The following is a 23,380-nucleotide window of genomic DNA, read 5'->3' on the forward strand; positions in this document are numbered from 1 at the left end:
GTTTTTCCCTGACTTTACCCTGCAGGTACAGTGGCAACGCCGGACCTTTGACGAGGTAAAGAGAATCCTAAGTGAGGGGAACCACAAATATGCGATGCTGTTCCCGGCTAAACTCAGAGTGATGGAGGACGGCAAATCATGGTACTTTACCTTGCCGGAAAAAGTGTGGGAATGGCTGGAAAGAGAGAGGAAAGGCGAAACTCAAAGTCGGCAAACCCGAGATAGGAAGAAATAAGAAGATAACCAGTCTGGAGGCAGGCAAGAATTACAGCGAGCAATGTATCCATGCATGGCTGAGACCAGCCAGAACTGCCACCGGCTAATAAATACTGGGTGGCAATGCAAGACAGCCAAGGCCGGAGCTGGATCAATAATGAGACGCCAATGGCAAATGTGTAGTACTGACCGGGAAATGGGAGGGAAGGACCATCTACACATGCTCCCTTTATATATCACCAAAACTACACTCAGAAACCTTTCCAGAGCTAAATAGAGTACTGCTCGATATGCGCCAAGAGCTCCTTATACTAGGAGATGACATGAACGCAGTAATGTGCCGAGAGACAGATAGAAGAGCAAGACTTGAAAGGGCTGCCGGGCCAAGACCACTATGACTATTTGCAGCAGCAATGTGGCTAATGGATTTATGGAGGGCTCATAACCCTGACACTAGGCAGTACACACACATCTCTGCAGCACACACCAGTGGGTCCAGTCTAGATTACATATTTACGCAAAACATAAATGTGGGCTTATTCAAGGAAGCGAGACACAAGGGATATCGGACCACTCACCGGTAGAAGTAGTGCTCAAGGGCCCAATATGGGACTACACCCTCCCTCCACGTGTACAATCCTGGTCATTCAGAGACGAAGAATTTGCTGGGAAATTTAAGGAAAGAACAGAACAATACTTTGAAGAAAATACCAGGATGGTCAGCTCCCACTGTACTCTTTGGGAAGCATATAAGGTAGTGAAAAGGGGGCATGCACAGGCACTAGGACACCGAGGACCATAGGCAATTAGAAGATCCCCCTCCTGGGAGGAAATAGCTAATGCCCTGTCAAATCTACCAGACGGTTTGGCAGGGGGCACCAACAGTATCCCAGTGTACTTCTATAAAGTTTTCTCCACTCAGATTAGCCGAATATTTACGGCTTTGGTAGAACAGATTTTTAATGGGGCCACTCCTCCAGCTTCCTGGGCAACAGCCAAGATAATTATCTTCCTTAAAAAGGACAAATCCCCCTTAGAAATAAGCTCGTTGCGCACAATTACACTCATAAATGGTGACTCTTAAACCTACGTTAAAATTTTCGCCTCCCGATTACCTACCAAAATTGAACATCTGGTATCCATTTGGCAACACGGTTTCATTCCGGAGAGGGGTACTACCGATCATATTCGGAGAACCATCACCCTGTTCGACGCGGCACAGATTTCAGAAGACCCAATGGCGCTTATACTACTTGACGCAGAAAAAACGTTCGATCGGGTCTCCTGGCTGTTTCTGTGGCGCGTCATGAAAAGGATGAACTTTGAATCTAATGCCATTCAAGCCATAAAACGTTTATACCTCAACCCTACCTCTAGGGTTCTAATAAATGGGCAATTAACCGAGCAACTTGAGATCAGGCTTGGGACCCGACAGGGTTGTCCCTTCTCCCCGCTGCTCTTTGCTATATACATAGACCCCTTTATCAGAAAGCTCATTAACAATTTAGAAATCCCGGCTATAAACAGACATGGACTGCACACTAAAATTATGGTTTATGCAGACGACTTAGTTTCTCGTCACGCCCGATCCCGAGAGGGCCATTAAAGCCATAGAGCATGAAGCACAGGATTTTGGGAAGATATCGGGGTATTCGCAAAACAAGGGAAAAACTAAGATTGTCATGAATAGGTAGATCAATTGGGCTGATCATAGAGTGGTAAAAAAGCCCAAATACCTATGTAGTGAAGACAGGGTTCTGCTTGCACACATTGCTATGTTAGCATAAGCGTATTAGAAGTTTAAACGCAATTTTGCCACTTGGACACTTTTGCACACGATACTACATGTAACTGTTATTGTAAGTTAAACTGCTTGCTTTTCTTCGCATGAGAACGGTGTGTTTTTCACATCCCTAGCCTCACACCGCAACCTTAGTCTGTAGACTGTGTGCAGAAGTCTTCAAGGTCAAATAACAATGTATGCTGTTGATTCAGGTTGATCGGCCCACGCTCTAGACACAACACGTATCTGAAACTCGGGTGCCTTTAACATTGCATTGCATGCATGATTCTGGCACTCGGAGAAAAACCTTTCCAACTACAGAGAGCGTTGCTGATCCTGTGATGTGATTCGCCTCAACTGATCTTGGAGGTATGGGGTTCCCCGTTCAAACATAGAGACCTTCTATTATTATAAAACCTAGCTCCTAGCCAGGGGAGGGTGGTACACAAGGTGCTATATAACCTGTTTTCACTATCATTGTAACACGATTTCTCCCTTTATGTTTTATGGAATTGTAACAATGCTGATTGTTTTATCTCTAATCATTTGTCTGCTTACGTTAGCCAAAATACTGCATATTAGAGCATGTAGTTAAAAATAAACATTTTAAACTTTTCCGTGTCTCTGATTACTCACGTTGTGGACTGGTATGAGAATAAAAATGAAAGAGTGTTCCTGAGAGTACCCTAAGTCACTTGTTTTGAGTTGTCTAATCATTGGTAGCTTCACTGTAGTATGGAGAACGAATGAGACACTGATAATAGTTGGATAGATATTCTGGGTACTGAGGTGAGGTTTTTGGTACACCACAATTCACTGAGGTCCTGGTTTCCTGTGCATAGTTCTGTGCATGAGCAGAATCCCCGCAACATGGTGCACCTAATATTTGGTCTTGTATTCAAGACACTTTAGTAGTAGTGCTTATATTTGTCCACAACACCCTCACTCCTGTTTCCGGTTGACAGACGTGACGATTTAGCTTACCTATATGGGTAAATTATAGGTTCATTCAAGCTTGAAAAGAAGAAAGGTTTGCATTTGGAATTACTGCCCTGTTTGTGCTACATTTCATATAGATTGTTTTTCTTCTCTGTGTCCTTATGGGTGATGTTAATATAGCTCCGCATAGTTGCGCAGCGCTCTGGCGTAATCTGACGCAGTTTGGAGTGCCCGACGATGGTGTGTCAGTAATCTTTGTGGTGAGTGCCGATGCAGCGTTCCCCGTTGAGCTTTTCTACTCTTGGGTTACGTTTCCTGCAATAAATGTGGATGCCGAAACGTTCCATACTTACACTCCCACTGCGATACCTGCGAATTACACACTATATAGCACACAGGAGATTCCAATTTCGGCATGGCAACATCGTATTTGGTTTAATGGCGCCCTCCCCCACGCCGTAACTCCAGTTCGGTTAGGACCCTTGTCTATTTCTGGCATCACTTGGCAAGTCTTGGCTGGGTTCACACCACATCCACGTTATTTGCAAGCCCCAGTAGACGATGTATGTCAACTACATACCGCCTTGATAGCGGTACATTGGGCTTTGGTGCAGTACGTCTCACGCAACCTCCAGGTGGGGGGACCTGGGGTTGAAACCAACCAGTTGGACCGCCTGGGATGTCTATTAGTCCTGTCATGGTTAATTTGGTAATGGGCAAGTGCCCCCAGAAAAAGGACAATACGCCTTATTGGCTTGCTGAGAAATTTGACCGGCTGGAAGCAGTATTTCCTAATATGACTCATGTGGAAAAACACAGGATTCTGACGATTAGTTTGCAGAAAGACTTAGTACCTGAGGTGCCCGGTTGTGAGAACTGGGGTAAAGTATTTGCAGCAGTCTATGCGAAGTGCTTCGACACACCGTCTATGACTGTACTGCCCTCCGTGCTCATCCTCCAGGATGAGCACAGTCCAGAGGCGGTGGTCGAGTTGGGAATGAGGCTTGTCGGAGTGTTTGACGTAGTTGCTGATCTCATCCTTGCTAACATCAAGGGAGATGCGGTTCACTTTCAAGTGTCTAATGAGTTGCGCCTCGTCGCCGATACCGATAAACCCCGGCAGATACCGAAGATTATTGCGGAGGCTTATAAGACTATTGGCCGCAATAGTTTGGGTGTTAAGCCTTTTGCTAAAGTAGCAGCTCAAACGCAAACTCAGATGGCTAAGTCTACTAAAGACGACCGTCCTGTTTTTCCTAAACAAAATTGGAAAAATAAAACACAGGGGAAGCAGCAACAGAAACAAGGTTCACGTCCTGCATCACCAATACCAGTGTCTACTGAACGCATATATGAGTTGCGCGATCGCACGAGAATTAGGTCTCCTGATAGATTTCAGGTTCCTGATCAATGTTCTCCTCGTTCTTCATAGGAAACATCGGTCTCACAAGCCGGTGGAGGAGAATGTGGCAGAGGTCGGGGTGCCCAGCAAAGACATGAGCAGCCCCGCCTGGCTGATGGTAAAGGCAAGCAGGACGACTTTCCACATCAACGCCCTCCGTTTCAGAAAAAGAAAGTTGCTGCATTAACCGCAAGATATGCCACAGATAGTGAGAACACAGCTTCAGAGCCTGACATGGGCGCTAACGCTGCTAGACAGTGCAGCGGAGGTTACAATAGTGCAGCAAGCACTGCATCCGTATCTGAAGGCGACAGCAACTGACACGTTCATTACAGTGGAGAAGTGTAGCTCACTGGTTAGAGGAGGCATACCCTGAAGCAGAGATCAGGCCCGGGACCTGGGTTCGATTCCCGACGCGGCAGGGTCCAGAACCCAATTGTCCACGGACTCGATAATTCTCGCTTCGGTGCCCACTCTAAGCATGAGTTCACACTATGCAGCTCTGGGCAACAAGCCTGTTTAATCTCCACAACGGCCCCCCGCGGCGGGATGCCTGGCTTTCACCTTGGGGATACCCAGTACGGGTTATCTTACAGGGAAAAACCAGGACGGGTTCCCAATGCAAGTGCCAAGATTCCCGTAGGGTGATAGTTGCGCTCTATAAGTACCCCAATCAATCAATCACAGTAGAAACTGCTGATACTAGAGTGGCTCCCCCTGACAGACTATATGAAATAGTCCTTTTAATTGAAGGTGACATACAATGTACAATAAGAGGGATTTTTGGGGGAAAATCGGACCTCTACATATGACATTTTGTTAGCGGAGGCGGACAGGCCCCCACATTTCGTTTTGGCCGCTCCGAGAGGGGAGGAGGTAATCCTCCCTAGTTTCGCACTCACTGTGCCAAAGGAGCAGGCGTAGAACTTTGCAGAAGAGTGGGCTTTGGTGCTTGCACCGGCTTTGTACCATACTCAGGTCGGATGGGATAAACTCTCGCCCAGACATGGGTTTCCATTGCGGTCAATGCCACAGCCAAAATCCCAATATCTCATGCGGCGAGAAGCAAAAGCTCCCGTTGCAGAAATCCTAGATCAATTGGAATATCAAGGTGTAATTGAAACATGTGTGTCACCCATAAATAATCCTCTTTTCACTGTAACCAAACCTGATGGGTCGTACCGCCTAGTTTTAGATTATCGGCATTTGAACTCTCATTGTCGGACGTGCGCGGTACAGAATACCCACAGTTCTGCCCTGGTTGATAGGCTCGTGAGAAAAAGGTTTAAGACCACACTTGACATGTGTAGTCAATTAGTAGTCAATGGACAGCCTTTACTTCTGGTGGAAAACAAAAACAGTTAAAAAGATTAGTCATGGGCTATAAAAACAGCCCAGGCATCTTTGCCGCACTTGTTGTCTCTCTGTTAGAGATCATCGACCCTGATGCAAACTCGTATGTTGATGATATATATCTCACAGACGACTAATTATGGCTGCATCTGTGTCCCGTTGACCGCATCATTGTCATGTTTGCTGACTTCGGTTACAAATTTAACTTTGTGAAATCACACATTGCAGAGTACACAGTGTTGTTTTTGGGCTATGAGCTCAACAGCGAAGGACGAGGTTTAGCACCTCACTTCCTGGAGAAATGCGCATGTTTGCGTGCTCCAACAACTCTGAACAAGCATTGGCATGGCCAATAGGTTTAGCCTTTGGGACTTTATAAGTGTTTAGTTATCCAGCACAATATCCTTGCTGCAACAACATCAACTGTTGCATGGCTAAATACTTATAAGGTCCCAAAGGCGAGACCTATTGGCTATGCCAATGCTTTTTTGTTTATGTTATTGCTGTGATTCAGGTGGCTTGGGAGAGATAAAAGCGTGGGCCTACGCAGTGGATGCATCAGCAGCAGGCTGGGATCTGCGGCGTGTGAACTCAGTGACGAAGGCTGCGTGTCGGGACATGTGCCCAGTACCTTTTGGAACTCTTAAAAGGGAAGCAACAGAGCAAGCACAGCCCTGGCGTGAACTCAAGAGAGTATGAGCAAGGGCGCTAAGTATGCATGGGCGGGGCTAAGCTAGAACCGGCATCTCCCGGAAGGACTCTTCCATGGCATGGCCGGGTTAGCCACTACCTCAGCCAGTTACCATCCGAGCAAGAAACTCACCCATTTCCAGAGCAGCCAGCCACCATCTCAGCTGGACCCTGCAATTTCTGAATGTCGGTTCTTTTCGCAGGTTACTGGGGGTGTCCAGGCAAGACACCACCTGAGCCGCCGAACACCCGGGCTGCATGTTTTTGCTAAGTCAATTTCAGCATCTCTAAGGGGTCATTTTCAGGGTAATTGCAAAGCCGGGATAACCAATGTTTGGGTACGACACCTTCTTTCTAGCACCCTCTGCATAATGTGCATGGGCAAGGACACCACTAGGATTAAGAGAAAATTGCCTTCACAGTTTGTTACAGAATGATAGGCTATGGCCAAGACAGGTCAGTCAGCATCTAGAAGGGGAACGGTATAGTCTGCATGGTTAGCATGTGGCAACTGGCTGACGAAAAGCCCCGTTTGCAGGGTCTTGTTCAGAATGGCCTCTAAAGGACTTCTCTCAGGTGGATGTAGCAGGCACCATATGGAGAGTCTTTGCGCTAGTGACTGGCTGAGTCAAGGCTTCATAAAATCTAAACTAATATGTCTCGCTTGTTCACACTGCTTCAAAACAAAGGTGTTATACCTACACAATTTTGTAAATTGCAGAGCTGGGCCAGACCTAACAGCATGAATAACTGGTTTATTAATTGCACCAGTGTGTTTTGTCATGTGTGTTTTATATTCATAGATTATCCATTGTTTAACAAAGCGCAGCAAATGACTTTGTGTGCTGAACAACAGGCAGCACTATCTGCAGACCGTGACACTGCAGGCAGCTTTCCATAGGAATGTATAAATATCATTTACATCTACGGTTACAGTAAGTGGCAGCAGCTAGTGATTTGATTTGTGGATTGAGAGCACAATCTGGATTTGCTCTTTGTGCATTAAGGCAGGTCAAATAGACAGGGGCTGCTTTTTAAATCATTAATGGAAGACTCAAGCCTGCTTTAAACCAATCACATCAGCTCCAGCCAAGACTGATTCATCCCCAGGGCTTGAGCTTTGAGCGTGCAGTTCTCACATGAATGTCGTGTCTACTCCAGAACAGACTCACGGAGACAGGTAAGGATCGATAATGCTTTATTTGGTTACAGGGTATTCTCCTCGTGCCCCTGCATGTCTGCCCACGTCGTCCCCTCACCCTGCAATGCCCTGCCCACACCCCTTGACCGGATGTGGTGTCCAGTTCCCTCTGTGTCCATCTGGTGCAATGCAGGGTCCTAGTGCCCTGCCCCCAGGTCACTACATCTCCCCCTTTTGTCACAAAGAAGTGACAAGAAAAATGAAACACAGAGATGTGTAGATAGAGATAGATGCAAAGTCTGCCCGGGCACAGGCCTCCCATCATCACATTTCTTCTATTAGTCTTTTTGGACGTCTGCATACCCTTCTCTGGCTTGCTTCCGTCTGTTGCTCTTCTGCTGGCCCCTCACCGCTGTTATGCTCCTGCTCTTCTTGTTCTGCTGCTTCCTGATCATGATCTTCTCCTTTTTCCTCTTTTAGTTCTTTGAAATGTGAACTGTTTCGTGTTATCCGCTGATGTGCTGACTCTGCCGTGATCATTGGTCCCTTTATTTTCGTTATTGTTAGCGGGTCTTTGGAGAACGTGCTGTCTGATTTCCTTTGTTGCCGCTGACGTACTACCACCCTGTCTCCTTCCTTTAGGTCTGACACGCTGGCATGTCTCTTGGCCTCTGCATATCTTTTCATTTTTTTCTTCTCCTCTTTATCTCTTTCTGTATAGCTGCTGTGATCCGGTGCCATTGTTGTCTCTATTTGCGGTAGCCTTGTTCTGCTTGTTCGTCCCAGTACTAGCTCTGCTGGGCATCTTCCTGTGGAGTTGTGTGGTGTGTTTCTGTAATCACGCAGAACTTAGCACAGAGCTTGGCCAAGTGAGATTTGCGCCAGTTTTGCTCTTTGAACTGCCTTTTTGATGTTTCCCATGAACCTCTCCACCATTCCATTCGCTTGAGGCCACAGAGGAGTTATTTTCATATTGCCATTGTAGTGACCTCCCAGGTCACTGTAATGAATGGGCTGTGTTAGCCTGAAGTTTCATTCATAAAATGGAGGAAGAGTGTAAAAAAACCTGAAAGTCCAACGTGCAAAAAGCTGGAGGGTGTAATGTTCCCTCAGCTGTTGCCGTTCGCAGATAGCGTGCAAAAATGATTAATGTTCATTGGCCCAAGGCCTTGAGTAACGCAACACCGTGCTATGGTCTCGGTGTGTTCCTAGTGTGCAGCCAATAGTAACTCCTCGTGCCGAAATCAGGATCTAGTTGGTCTTAATTCCTCGCAGATCTGTCACTTAAGCTACATTCTCTGTTTGTGCAGGCTGAGATTTACAGGCCAGGGAGGAGGAGGAGAAGGGGAGGCAAAGTGAAGGGGAAAGGAAATGCAGTTTTATTTTACATAAATGTCTGTCAGCAGAGCTCAGAGAAGGAAATCTGCAGTCTGTTTTCTATAACCCAGATCAAGTAGACAAATATGATTGTTAAAGTGGTTCACCTATATATATTTTTTCTTTTTTAGAAGGCATAGTCTGCTTAAAGCCGAAGTTAGCCTTTTGTTGCAGTTAGCCCACAGAAACAAGAAAGAAAGGGGAGAAGGGAGGGGGGTAGTGATAGCAGAGAGGAAGGAGCTGGAGAAGCAGGATTCACGCGCTGCCATAAAGCTTACGAGAAGGAAGAGGGAGAAGGGAGGGGGTATGAAGAGAAGACAACAAGGGGGTTGAGGAGCATAAGCCACACGCTGGAAGGCTTAAGTAGCCAGGATTCACGCGCTGCCATAAAGCTTACGAGGAGTGAGGGGGTAGTGAGAGCAGAGAGAGAGAGAGAGAGGGGGGGGTGTAGGAGCATTGTAAGGCTTAATGAGCCATTACAAAAGCCAGATGGCAGCTTTGCATGCACTTTCACGAGCGCATAACCGAAAGCTGGTGGCCGGCAACAGCCTTTGGAAGCACTTCCAAATGCCACTGACTTAATGTCTTGCATATCAGCGCATGCGCTGACTCAGCGAGACCTAAAAACGACAATATTTGCTGGGTTTTTTGAATTTCCAGCGTACTTACATTCCCGATTATGCCCAGTGTATCATGCAGCTATATGCCTTGATACAACCTACTTTTACCAAATCTTACTTGCTTCCAGAACATTCAGCTATACTGCAATCTTTGCAGTCTGATCTTCTTGATTCTAAATACTTACTGACAGGTGACAACCACACAAACCTGGTAATAAGAATTGTGCCAGGTGCAGTGGGCTTCACGTATTTGACATTTAATGAGGGAGACACAGTCCCTATTGCTTACAAGTCACACTTGTACACTTCGGCGGAAATGCGCTTTTCTTCAGTCGAGAAAGTATTGACTGCTGTGCAGATGGCGATTCTAAAAGAGAGAGCACTATCGCAGGGGAAGCGCATGTTGGTTATCACACCGTATCCTGCCCTTGAGGCAGTAACAAGAGCCAGTGTACCGAATTCTAAAGCTTTGCATACATGTTGGATACAATGGGCCACTTCCTTGACGTCTCCGGATGTCACGTTTATCTTTGATTCCTCATTGCAAACTCAGGAGTACTTGCAGTATGAATTTGTTCATCCAGCTCCTCAGTCCATGCGCCCGATTGAGGATTACCATTGTATCATTTACACTGACGGTTCAGCGCAACTGGCGACAGAATCTAAGCATGCTTATTCAGCAGCCTGCGCAATAGTGGTAGGTACCATGGTGAATGGCGAATTCAAGTCCAAGGTCGTGCACACGCAGACATTAGGGGACTGTACCACCCAGTTGGCAGAGCTACGTGCTCTGGTGCTTGCACTAGAGTTTGCTGATCCCCGTGTGACTACTCTTATTGTAACTTACTACTGTGTTCAGTCTTTCAACGACAATTTATTCTTTTGGACTCAGAATGAATAATGTGATTCCAGAGGTAGCACAATCAAACATAAAATGCTTTGGGTTCGAGTCGCAGAACTTAAAGAACGTCTGCCTCTCGTGAATGTAATTCATACTCTTGGTCACCAGTGGGTAGGAGTATATGCTGTTGGTAACAGTTTAGCTGACGAAGCAGAGAAAACAGCAGTGACAACATATTTAGTAGCAGCAGTTACAAGATCCAAAAGTAAGATTGATGATGAAATCTTGGCAGCTGTTGCTGCAACAGAGAAGGGTGATAATTACCCTAGAGGTTTCCCTTCTAAATACTCTTCTCATTTAAGTCCTGATAAAGTTCCCTATTTGAGAATTAACGACGTTGGTGAAGATTGATTCCCAACGTGGACCGCAGGCTTTCCTTGATAACAGCCGCTCACGAAGGCATGGCCTCAGCTCATGCAGGCGTTTCAGCGACTGTTACTATCTTGCAGCAATGTTACTGGTGGCGTGGATTGTATAAACAGACTCATGATTATGTTCTTACTTGTGACATTTGCCAGCAGATTAAGGCTTCAACTGCTGCGCATTCACCTCAAACACAGTTGTACATATCTAATAAACCACTTGGGTGTGTTTATTTAGATCACTGCGGTCCTTTCTCCTCTGATACTGCGTATAATTTCATCTTAGTTGCAGTGGATTCGTGCACACACTTTCTATGGGTTTGGCCACAAAGAAGTGCTGATGCTCGACCTGTCATCAGGGATTTACGTGTCTTTGTGGGAATTTTTGCATGTGGCACCCTCCATTCTGACCAGGGTCCGGCGTTCGCCTCTAAGGCGTACAAAGAAGCCATGCGGTCTTTGAGGGTACAGGCCAAATTTTTGTCTCCATACCTGAGGGCAATTCTGTTGTGGAGCGAATAAACCGTGACTTAAAGAAATCCTTGACAGCTAGGGTTATAGGTAGGCCTGGGCGGCAAATTCCGTTCCGCTCGCGGAATTTGCGGAATTTGCGGAATTTTGCGTTCCGCGGAGAACGCAAAATTGCTCAAAAGTCTGCTTTCCGCGATTTCGCGAAATTTTTGCTTGTTCGCGTTCTCAAAATGCATCTTCACGAGATATTTCTCCTCGAGCACGCAAACAGCAATTGCGAACAGAAAAAAAGCATCGCGAACAAGCAATTCCGCGTGTTCGCGGAATTTCTGCGTGTTCGCGGAGATTTTTTACCGTTTCGCGGAGATTTGCGTAACGCAATTACGCAAATTCCGCCCACCCCTAGTTATAGGTACTGGCAGAAACTGGTTGGCCCATTTGTATAGCGTACAACGTGCACTTAATAATCTCCCTAGAAGGTCTCTGGGTGGGCGGACCCCATACAAAATGCTCTTTGGCATGAAAATGTTTGTCCAGGACCTTGATGGTCTAGACATGGCAGCGTCGGCCGCACCCTTTGACGTAGATGATCATTCTGCTGTGTTACAGAACCTACAATAGGCTCGAGACAGCCTTGCAAAGGAACACTTGCCCTCCACAACTGATGCTGCACTACAGATTCCGGTAGTTGGCTGGCTACCTAGCGTCGGTGATCTGGTCCGTGCGAAGGTGGAGAACAAGAAGGTGTTTGGCCCCTCTTATTGTGCACCTGTTCCAGTGCTTGGCGTGCAGGGTACAAGAACAGTCCTTTTACCTCCACTTCCTGGTCGCAAGGATAACAGGTACATCTCCATTGACAATGTCAAACTACAACGAGTGGCCGATTCTTCTTAGTATGACTCCAGCGGTCTCTTGTCCAGCAATGCTGAGAAATTCTGTTTTGGCCTCGGCAAGTACGATCAGGCCTGACATTGCCATCGAGATGCATACAGTTACTAATCCATTGTTGAATCAACCGGCTGGTGATCACCATGATGAAACTGAGTATACCTATCCCACAGATGTGTCATTGACTGGTGTGCAGACAAGTGCAGTTGACCAGTCACGTTTTTCATTGACACTCACTCAACAGCATCAAGAGCCCCATCGCAAATTTCTATTTTTGTTGTTTGGTTTAAAAGACATTTTTTAATTCCCCCTTCGACTTATATTTGGTTGGTGCTCATCTCTATTTTTTTGTTCCTGACGATTGGTTTTGTGGTTGTCTTTTTTTGTCTAGTAAATGGACATTATCTTACCGAAAGAACTGCAATTAGATTAATTGATGGAACTTTGGCACCCCACTCCTCATCACACATCACAAAGAGGGACCAGACTTTTGTCAATATCACTGCCTGGCCTGAGTTAGATAGGATTGTATGGAATGCTGTAAAATTTCAAATTCATGGCCCAACAGAGGTGATTAATGTCCCCAATGTACTTCGTGTTTCTATGGGGGACGTTGTGAAACAAAACATGCGTTCTGATGAAATATTTAAATATTATGCTGCATTTGATGCTGAAGATGTGTACTTGGAGTCAGCAAATTATGCTGAGTTATTTTGTTATCACCACTATGGCAATCGTTTCCTGCATAAAGCAAATACATTTAGAAATGTGGTTAATTTTACGCAATGGGAACATTGCCCAACTCCCATTGAAGGTCATTCGAAATCTCTATTGAAAAAATTTACATATTTTACCGATTTTATTCGATCCAATCCTGAAGCCATTTATTTCAAAATGACTGCACAGTCCACTTCCAAAGTCAGACTCACACACACTAAATTACTGTATTCATAGTCTTTTGTGGATCAATTAGCTATAGGGTTCTATGAGGTGTGGAATGATACATTGATCTTAAATCTGTTTGGGGTTCTAAAAACTGTCAGGGCACAGAGGCTTTACATTGTGCGTGCCTCATCCTGAACCACATGTTGTTTTTGAATTCTACTATTTTTCAAACCATTTGCTTTGGACTGACTACTTCTAAAACAATTGAATGCCCCTACCATTCCTGATCTGGGTGCTTATCCTACCTGGGACAATCACACAGATAGGTCCCTTGATGAGTTGCAGTCCCTAATGACTAATACCTCATTCAATATTTCCAGCTTGGATCCCCAAGGATGGTTATTATGGCAAATAAGTTCGGATTCATGCCAAAATCGTTTTTTGGGTCGGACCCCAGGCTATACACAGGTTAGGGTGGACCCCCGTTTTGAAAACTCCCATTCTGTTACTACCTAATCAGTAGGCAAATTATGTCAAAACTGGCTGAAACATTCCACCTTAGCATCAGTTAAACTTCATTTGTCCCAATTGACTGACGATGTTGATTTGAATGACTTTGTTAGAGGCCCTGTAGGAGGCAGGACGAAAAGATGGGTATATGTTACTTACAACGAAGTTTGTAAATGATCTTAAATTGAAGCTGCTTCTAGATGGAGGGCTATTGATCAAGCTAATTTAGAAAAAGTGCTTGCTATCATTGATAATAGCATTATTACTCTTTCTTCCAAAATTTACACATTAGATAATATTGTTTTATCTGCTGTGGATATTGTACAGGATGAAATGTCTGTTTTATACCATGGCCAAAATCAATTACGTTCCATAAAGCAGTTTGCGTGTACTTTACAAACATTGAAATCTGGGAAAGTTCCTTGGGACTACATGAATACCTCATCTCTGTTTTTACCGTTTAATCTGACTGAAAAACAACTGTTCTTGTCCATGAAGGATGCAACATATTCGCTTTTGCACATTGAAAAGTTGGAACCTTTACCATTTTCTGTGGCCAAATCTAACTCGGCTGTATGACTCATTTATGGGTTAATAACACTACCGTTTCCCTTGTTTAAGTTCAGTTCATGTATGAAACACTATGCCTTAGGCGGATATGAACCATTGGGTAGCGCTTTTCTCCATGAAGGTTGGTCGCTCCCATTCACATACAGGTGCCTGAGAGAGGGTAAAGAAGTTTATTTAAAAGGTGATGAGTGCACCTCTACACCTGATCAGTCACTAGTGTACAAAAATATATAACTGCACGGCGCGTGTAACACCCAAGCCCCGAATTTAGCTTACATTTTAAAGGGAAATCCAGTGCCAGCTATAACACCCACTTTCACGTTACTTGCTAACGGTAGTTATTTGCTTTTAAATAATGAAGCGTGCTGCGGGATGCTAGCAAGGATTCCATACATTGTAATTGTCTCTCAACGTGTAGTTTTCTGTAAAAATAGACTTTTCCCGCCCCCGCATGGGAGACTCGACATATCTATCTGGCCTTCCATACCAACCTTGAAATCAGAGTTCAACAAGATGAGCAGAATAAGGGCTGATGTCCCTAACTTCTTCTTCTGAAACATTTGTCTATCACGTAGCTAACACCCACACCGAGGTGCATGCGCTTTTGAACACTGATCTCCCTCTTCATTTTGGCGCTCTGATTCACACTATATTCAATGCGTCGTCAACAACTGGCTTGGCGCATTTTTTCAAAGTTCCGGGCTCCGACCTTGTGACCTCGTTCCAAACAATATTTGGTGTGATACCGTCATTTTTTCATTCTATTTTTACCAGCATCTTCGGCGGGTTACCATTAATTCTCACCTTGGCTGCCGGTGTGCTTCTGTTGACTTATTTGCTCCGAAATGGCTACACAATCTGTGTCACAAGACAGCCTGCCCCGGCTGTTCCAGCTTCGCAACCGGATGCTTGAATACTGTGGAACGCTACCTCAGGCCACTTTGAGTGAAGCCTATGGATTATCCTTCCGGTTCTCATACTTTACTTGCGTGCAACCTGTGTTCCATTGCCTGGATTGTTCATTTGAATGGGGTCTGGATTTGTGTCTCTCCAATACGGCTTCTCCTGCCCCGGATTATGATTGACTGATGAGCCCCTTAGTGGCTTATGAGTTGGACTGTTTTGGTATCAGGATTATGGCCTGCGCAGCTGCGCATGGAGTTCTAGGGAATTGGGATATATGTGCAGCGGCACATGATTTGCTGGCACAAACTTACCTCAAAGAACACGCAAGTTGTACTCTGATGGTGCTAGAGGCTCCGGCTATCGAAGAACATATATGTTCGTTTAGTTTATTAAATTGGATGGCTAAATCCTTTACTGATGATGACAATGACTTCCTCTTAGAGACTGTTGCAACATACTGTGCCTATATGCTGATGGATTAAATTGGCACTTGTCCATCTTCAGAGTATACGGTTCCTAAAGTTTTTAAATATTTTTTTTCCACTCACAGTGATGGGCAGTGTACCACCCCATCGTGGTTTAATTGTTTTTACCTCACAACTTCAGACTTATCACTTCCAATTATCCGGTTTGGCGAAAATATGAACTTGGTTCTGTCTCACTCTAACTTGAACTCTGCGTTCCTAAATTGCTTCCCTTTTGTTCGTGGTCTGATCAGGGGAGGGTGTAGTGAAGACAGGGTTCTGCTTGCACACATTGCTATGTTAGCATAAGCGTATTAGAACTTTAAACGCCATTTTGCCACTTGGCCGCATTTGCACACAATACTACATGTAACTGTTATTGTAAGTTAAACTGCTTGCTTATCTTCGCATGAGAACGGTCTGTTTTTCACATCCCTAGCCTTACACCGCGACCTTAGTCTGTACACTGTGTGCAGAAGTCTTCAAGGTCAAATAACAATGTATGCTGTTGATTTAGGTTGATCTGCCCACGCTCTAGACACAACACGCACACAGCTGCAAATATCTGAAACTCGGGTGCCTTTAATATTGCATTGCATGCATGATTCTGGCACTCAGAGATAAACCTTTCCAACTACAGAGAGTGTTGCTGATCCTGTGATGTGATTTGCCTCAACTGACCTTGGAGGTATGGGGTTCCCCGTTCAAACCTAGAGATCTTCCATTATTTTAAAAGCTAGCTCCTAGCCAGGAGAGGGTGGTGCACAAGGTGCTATATAACCTGTTTCCACTAGCATTGTAACATGATTTCTCCCTTTGTGTGTTATGGGATTGTAACAATGCTGATTGTTTTATCTCTAATCATTTGCCTGCTTATGTTACCCAAAATACTGCATCTTAGAACATATAGTTAAAATTAAGCATTTTAAACTTTTCTGTGTCTCTGATTACTCACGTTGTGGACTAGTATGAGAATAAAAATGAAAGAGTGTTCTTGATTCCCACCATTCCTGAGAGTACCCTAAGTCACTTTTTCTGGGTTGTCTAATCATTGGTAGCGTCGCTGTAGTACGGAGAACGAATGAGACACTGATGCTAGTCGGATAGGGGTTCTGGGTACTGAGGTGAGTTTTTTGGTACACCACAATTCACTGAGGTCCTGGTTTCCTGTGTATAGTTCTGTGCATGAGCAGAATCCCCGCAACACCTAGGGGTATTTATCCTGGCAGACACAGATTTAATATCGAACGAGAACTTGGGGCCTCTTGTTGCAGATACCAAAAAGGCACTGAATAGGCTCAACAACTTACATTTGACTATCGTGGGCCGCTGTAACGTTATCAAAATGATGTTCTTCCCCAAAATTCTTTACTATTTTAGAGCTATACCTCTTGAGTTTACGAATCAAGTTCCACAAAAATTTGACCTTGTGTTCTCTCAATTCATTTGAGATTATTCTCAGCCCAGAAGATCCCTTAAATGTATTTCTCTTCCTCTTGAGAGAGTGGGTTGGGCTCTTCCAAACTTGCGATTATATTATTGGGCTGCGGCTTTATAAGGGTGGGCCATATTGCTCCAAGATCAATTTTCTACCTCCCACATGACGCTCCTGTCACCATTTGAATTACTGTTAGGTCCGTGGCTAAAGGCTGTCTGTGGCGCAAATTAGCATTTGGGTACTTTAAGAGGGTAAGATTTAAGTCCCTTATCTGAGTTTATAAGGTATTAACAGCCATGAGTAAACGTCTTGGGCTGGGTAGACTTTAGTATTATACCCCCACTAATAACAACTCAAATTTGCCCAGAATTTTCGAGAGTTCTTACCTCCAAAAATGGTATAGTTCAGGGATAAAAACACTAGGGGCTCTGTACTCGCCCAGTGGGGTCTTGGCCTTTGAAGAGCGTTCAGACGAGATTTAATCTGAGCCAGAATGAGGTTTATAAGTATTATGCAATTAGTGACTTTCTTACATGTAAGGCCGAGGGCCCTCGGGATTTGAGAAACACAAACTCATAGAGAGATTGTCTGCACCCTGTGTTCCCCGGCTAGGGTCCATCTACGCTTTGTTAAATAGTCTTATGCCTGATGATATGACCCCAATTTCTAACAAATGTCAGGAGAAATTGGAAATTTCAGACAATACCTTTCATCTAGCCTTTCAATACACACAGAGCGACCTTCTATCGGCCAACTTAAAAGCACAATTTTATAAAACCTGCTTCTTCCTTTATTATTCGCCAAGCAGAATTGCCAAGTGGGGTACCGGTAAAGGTACGTACTGTCCCCGATGTGCTGAATATAGTGAAGACTCTGTGCATATGTTTGCTTCGTGTATAGAATTAGGGCCCTTGATTACCCAAATACAAGCCTTTCTTAAATAAATTAGTAGCACGGGACGTTCTGCTAACCCCCACGGCCATCCTGCTGGGGATTTGTGACTCTATTAACAGAAGGGAAGGCGGGGCCTTCATTTTTGTTGCCAAGGCTGTTTACAGGCTCTGTATAACCTCTGCCTGGATTGACCCAACTACCCCTTTATTTTTGCACTGGTTGGCCCTGTTATTGTCAATAGGGAATTTGGAGAAGGCTATCAATGCTAAAAAGGGGGTACGAGCTAAAAAAAGGGGAATTGTAATTTGGGAACCCCTTTGTAGATGGCTCTCCCAGGTCAATCCATAATTTGTACTGTGTATCGAGCCACAAAGGTGGGACCGAATTGTATAGCCCTGTCTCTTTTGCATTCACACCTATTTTGCAAGCACTGTATACTCCCTAATATGCTGTAATTTGTTCTGTCATGCCTTTTGCCTTGTTTACATTTTTTTGCACTTTCAGCACTGGTCACTTTATCCAAGAACTACTCATAGGTGGACTTACACATTATACTTGAACTTTATATCTTGGATGGACTAAAATACATGTAGTCTAGATGGTGTTTTAAATTAACTTACTTTGGAGTTGCGCAATCGGATAATCACTTTCTTCTTCCTTTGCCCTTCCTTTCATTGACCTATTGTATCTGTAATTTTATCAAGGAGTAAAGTGGGGGGTGGGTGGACGGAATGTTTTGTATCTCTGAAGGGTCTTTTTTGTAAATTGCATACTAAAATGAATTTAAAAAAAAAAGAATGTATTAAAGTTGGCAATTCATTGTATTGTTTTTGTCCCAACCTCTCATTTTGAGTAGAATGCTGGAGCCACAACATTTCAGCCCGACAGATTACCATGATCATATTATCAAGGCTACATTGTAGTTTTATTTACATAATGCTGAGGATGTGATAAAGTGCCATATTGTGTCGCTTTACATTGTACAGCGCTAACTTGGTTTAAAGAAAGGTATTCCTTTTCCTTTTATTTCAGCAATGAACTAATGTGTTTTATGTTTCATGTTAGATTGTACTATGAAACATCATTGCGTTATTTACTATGTTAATTTTACCTTACATGCATGGAGGCATGAGTATGTTTTCCATGGCCACAACTTCTTTGAAACTCACCGGTGGTATTTAAGGCTTAAGCAATGGCGGCCACACCATGTGATCAAGATGTGCTGTGTCCACCGAAACGCGCCATCCTATGAGTGTTTTTGCCCAATAAACACTTCTTCCACATTCCATGTTGCCGGTGCCTGCTTTTGAGGACTGAAGGAGAGCGGGTTTGAATGGAATATATATATATTTATATATATATACATTTGAATGGTGTTCATTTGACATCTGGGAAAGCCTTTATGTTAAAGAGTGCTGCACAAATAAAACCCCATGCCTTATTCTGAAAACAGTCTCTTGATGTGCCTCATTTTATGAGAGTGAAATCCCTTCCCATGTGTTTTTATTGCCTTGCCGTGTTTGTGCCTCCGTTGTGGGAGAGTGGTATTTTCTATTATTTGGGAGGGCGAAGCAATACATTTTGGTGTGACTTTGCAGGATACAATTTTTTTTTTTTTTAAAAGGGGAAAATGCTTCTTAAAATGTCCATGTTTTCAGTTGCAGATTCCCAGAAGTCAACTGAGTTAGTGAAGTGGGAAGTTGCCTCTAATGCATCTTGGTATTTCAGAGAGAGAAAGTTGTCTAATTTTGAATGCAGTTTTCAGCATGTATGAAAAATGTGCGCAGTTAGAAAGAGGACATTGTGAAATACAGAGAGGGTTAGTCAAAGCCAAAGAAAATCCTGATCTGTTATTGTTTGAAAATAAATAATTGAAAAAAGAGTTGTAAATGTAACAGGCAGCGTAAGTTCGAGAAACGTTGGGTATGACGCAGTTTATTTTACTAGACTGTTTAGATAGCCAGAGTGAATCGCCGACAAATAATGTGATAGCTACAGGTTAATTTACAATGCTCACAGGAGGTTTTAATTCATTCTTTGGAAGACTTTCCTCATATAGGGACTTATGTAGGTAAATTACATTTACCGATTCTTAAACACCGAATTTTACCGATTCGGTATTTATGAATCGGTAAATGTAATGTAGGTAAAAAAATACCGGTTCGGTAAGTGTCGGTATTTTAGAATCGGTATTTACCGATTCGGTAATGGTAACCTGTATCTCATTGATTCCTATGGGCCAGGAGGCCCATAGGAATCAATGGGAAGCCAGTTACCATTACCGAATCGGTAAATACTGAATCAGTAATGGGGGGAGCTCAATCAAGGGTGGCAGGGTGTCACATTGACACCCTGTTGCACCCCTGATTCCTGCATGTGTGCACATGTGGCACACATACATGCCCTGAGGGCATGTGTGTCTGCCACATTGCACACATCTAAGGGCCAAATAATGCATTAACAGAGACATTCGTCATTTACCACCAACTTTCAGTTGGTGGTAAATAACGAATCCCCACACTCACCACACACTCCCCCTACATCTCATTTCTGTATTCAGTATTTACCGAATCGGTAAAATTACCGAATACAGAAATGATCCCCCTACATCTCAAAAGCCTAAATACCTGTCGGTAACGGTATATTTACCGAAAATCGGCTGTTACCGACCGGTATTGGGCTACCTACATATGGCCCTAAGAACTTAAGGGCATTTTGGACAGATTTCATCAGAGACTGGAGGAGGATTTGATAACATGGCTTGCACATTTGATTTAGAAGCTTCTAAAGTAATATTAAATTGAGAAAATGTAGCAGTTACATGAACTCAGCCTTAACTGTAACATGCAGGAATATTTTAGAAATTACAGAGAAGTTAAACAAATCAGCCTGTTAGTACTAGCGATTGTTGGTTGCAGTCACAAGTCAGACTGGTCATTAAGGGCCATATGTAGGAAGCCTACGGGCCGGTAACGGCCGATTTTCGGTAAATATCCCATTACCGACCGGTATTTAGGCTTTTGGTATGTAGGGGGCACATTTCAGGATTCGGTAATTTACCGAATCGGTAAAATTACCGATTCGGTAATTTTACCGATTCGGTAAATACCGAATCCTGAAATGAGATGTAGGGGGAGTGTGTCGTTGGTGTGGGGATTCGTTATTTACCACCAACTAAAAGTTGATGGTAAATGACGAATAGCTGTAAAAAAGCATTTTTGTGCACTTTGAAGTGTGCAATGTGGCAGACATACATGCCCTTAGAGCATGTATGTGCGCCACATGTGCACACATGGACGAATCAGGGGTGCAACAGGGTGTCAATGTGACACCCTGCCACCCATGATGATGCCTCCCCCATTACCGATTCGGTATTTACCGATTCGGTAATGGCAACTGGCTTCCCATTCATTCCTATGGGCCTCCAGGCCCATAGGAATGAATGGGAAGCCAGTTGCCATTACCGAATCGGTAAATATCGATTCTAAAATACCGACACTCACCGATTCGGTAATATTTTACCTACATTACATTTACCGATTCATAAATACCGAATCGGTAAAATTCGGTATTTAAGAATCGGTAAATGTAATTTACCTACATATGGCCCCAAGTCACTAAACTTGCTTTACACGGGTGAGACGCTATCCTGAAAAAAGAAATGATGAAAAATGCTATTAAACATGACATGAGTGGGAAGAGAAGCAGCAATGTGCTTTTGGATCTGAAAAAGAGGTTATACAATGTTGTTCAGACGTGTGGCCAATACAGAAAGGAGACATTGAGTTACATGTGACAGTTCCGGGGCAGTGTGTTACTTGGAGAATGTGGGGAAAACAAGGAGAGAATATAGTGCTCTTGGATTAAGAAATTATCAAATGCTGGTGAATGGTTTACTCCCTTTGTAAAACAGTTGCTAGTGTGCCACTGCACTGTGACAGACACAGTTGTTTGTGTGTTTTTGTGCTCTGGTAGACACAGGGCAGATACAGCTGCTTTTGTGTTTTTTGCAGGATGACAGACACTGGGCAGATGACAATAAGGTTGAATTTTGAACTGTCTCTAATGCAAAAGATGGTGACTTGCCTTGAGTTATATAGAGCAGGTATTGCACAAGAAGCAAATGTGATCAAGTGGTACAAACAGGCTGAAACTTCAGTTTTGCATGAACAGCTGGTCCAGGTCCAAGTAGAAAATCCAGTGGTGGTGTTTGAGGTGCCTGAGATACAGGATTCCTCAGTGAAGTGGAGCAAGGAGTTGTGGCAAGAGATTTTTGAAATGTTTCTGCAAAGCAAAGCTACTGTGTATCATGTAGACATTCATTGTCCCATACCTTTACTAGACGTTTTAATTTCCTTACAGATAAAAAAGGCTAAAATCTTGGAGACATAGATGGTGAGGCATGAGTCTGATTTGGTGGGCATAAATAAGTGCAAGTACCTGGGAGAGAAAGACACTACTAAAAGGTGGGCAGAGAATGTAGGGAAGCATATTCCCCTAGAAATACTTAGAATTGTGATTCCTATGTGTCAGCATGCACAGCACAGACTAGTAATACAGATGGTAAGGGGCCAGTTGGAGAAAGGAAAATTACCATTGCAGATAGGGCAGATGGATTGCCTCGGGCTCATGCCAAATGATCAAGGGTGTACTTATTCAGTGAGATAGTCAGGAAGGTGACTGGCCCAGCCCTTCTTACTGAGCGAGGAGATGGAGAATTTGAATCCACTGCCAAGAATCTAGAGTCCAAAGTGTGAGTAGAATTCTCAGATAATTCCCCATAACCAGCTGAGAACAATGCAGACAGAAAAGATAAAACTTTACCATCAGACCCAAAAACAGAAAAAAGGAGAATGTGTGCTTTTTGAAAAGTGCTTTTTGCAAGAAGAGTGATGCTTGTTTCTTTTTTAGATCATTTTGCGACGTGTTGGTGTATCTGGTGTTCCTGTCCTATGTGAGGATACATTTGTCTGAGTGGGGCTCTGAGGGTGTGGGACCCCCCAACCCCAAAGTGACCACCTGACAGCGCAGACTGACACCGTTGCTGACATCCTTTGGCTGAATCAACCAGATGAACTTACCTAGCAAAGACGGTTTTTCATGTGCTTTTATGACAATGAAAGTGAACTGATTCTGAAATTGTAAATTGTGATCCCAAGCGTACTTTTGAATGAAGAAACATTTTAAAAGATAGTATTTCAAATATAGCAGGAGGGCTGTGTACTTTCACAGAGAACTGATGAATGATATTTTTTATTAAATCCAGAGATTTACAGGAGAATCTGTTCAGTTTGAAGAAGATTTTGAGATTTCTTTATTCTAAGCAAAGTATATAAGTTTGGCTGCTTCAATAGTAGAAGTTACAGGATTAGCCATTTATAACACTAGGAGCATCAATGAGTTAACATGATTGATTCTATTTGTGTATTCATTTTGTGTATTCGTCAGACATTTGTTTTTGTAGTTGAGTTGTTTCAGATATGTATGAACTTTTTTAGATGAATTAATATGTTACATGCTTTTATAATGTCCCTGTTTTAATGTATGCTTCATTTTATATTCCTGCTTTT

The sequence above is a fragment of the Triturus cristatus genome, chromosome 2_1, assembly GCF_964204655.1.
Source record: "Triturus cristatus chromosome 2_1, aTriCri1.1, whole genome shotgun sequence".
Lineage (NCBI taxonomy): Eukaryota > Metazoa > Chordata > Amphibia > Caudata > Salamandridae > Triturus > Triturus cristatus.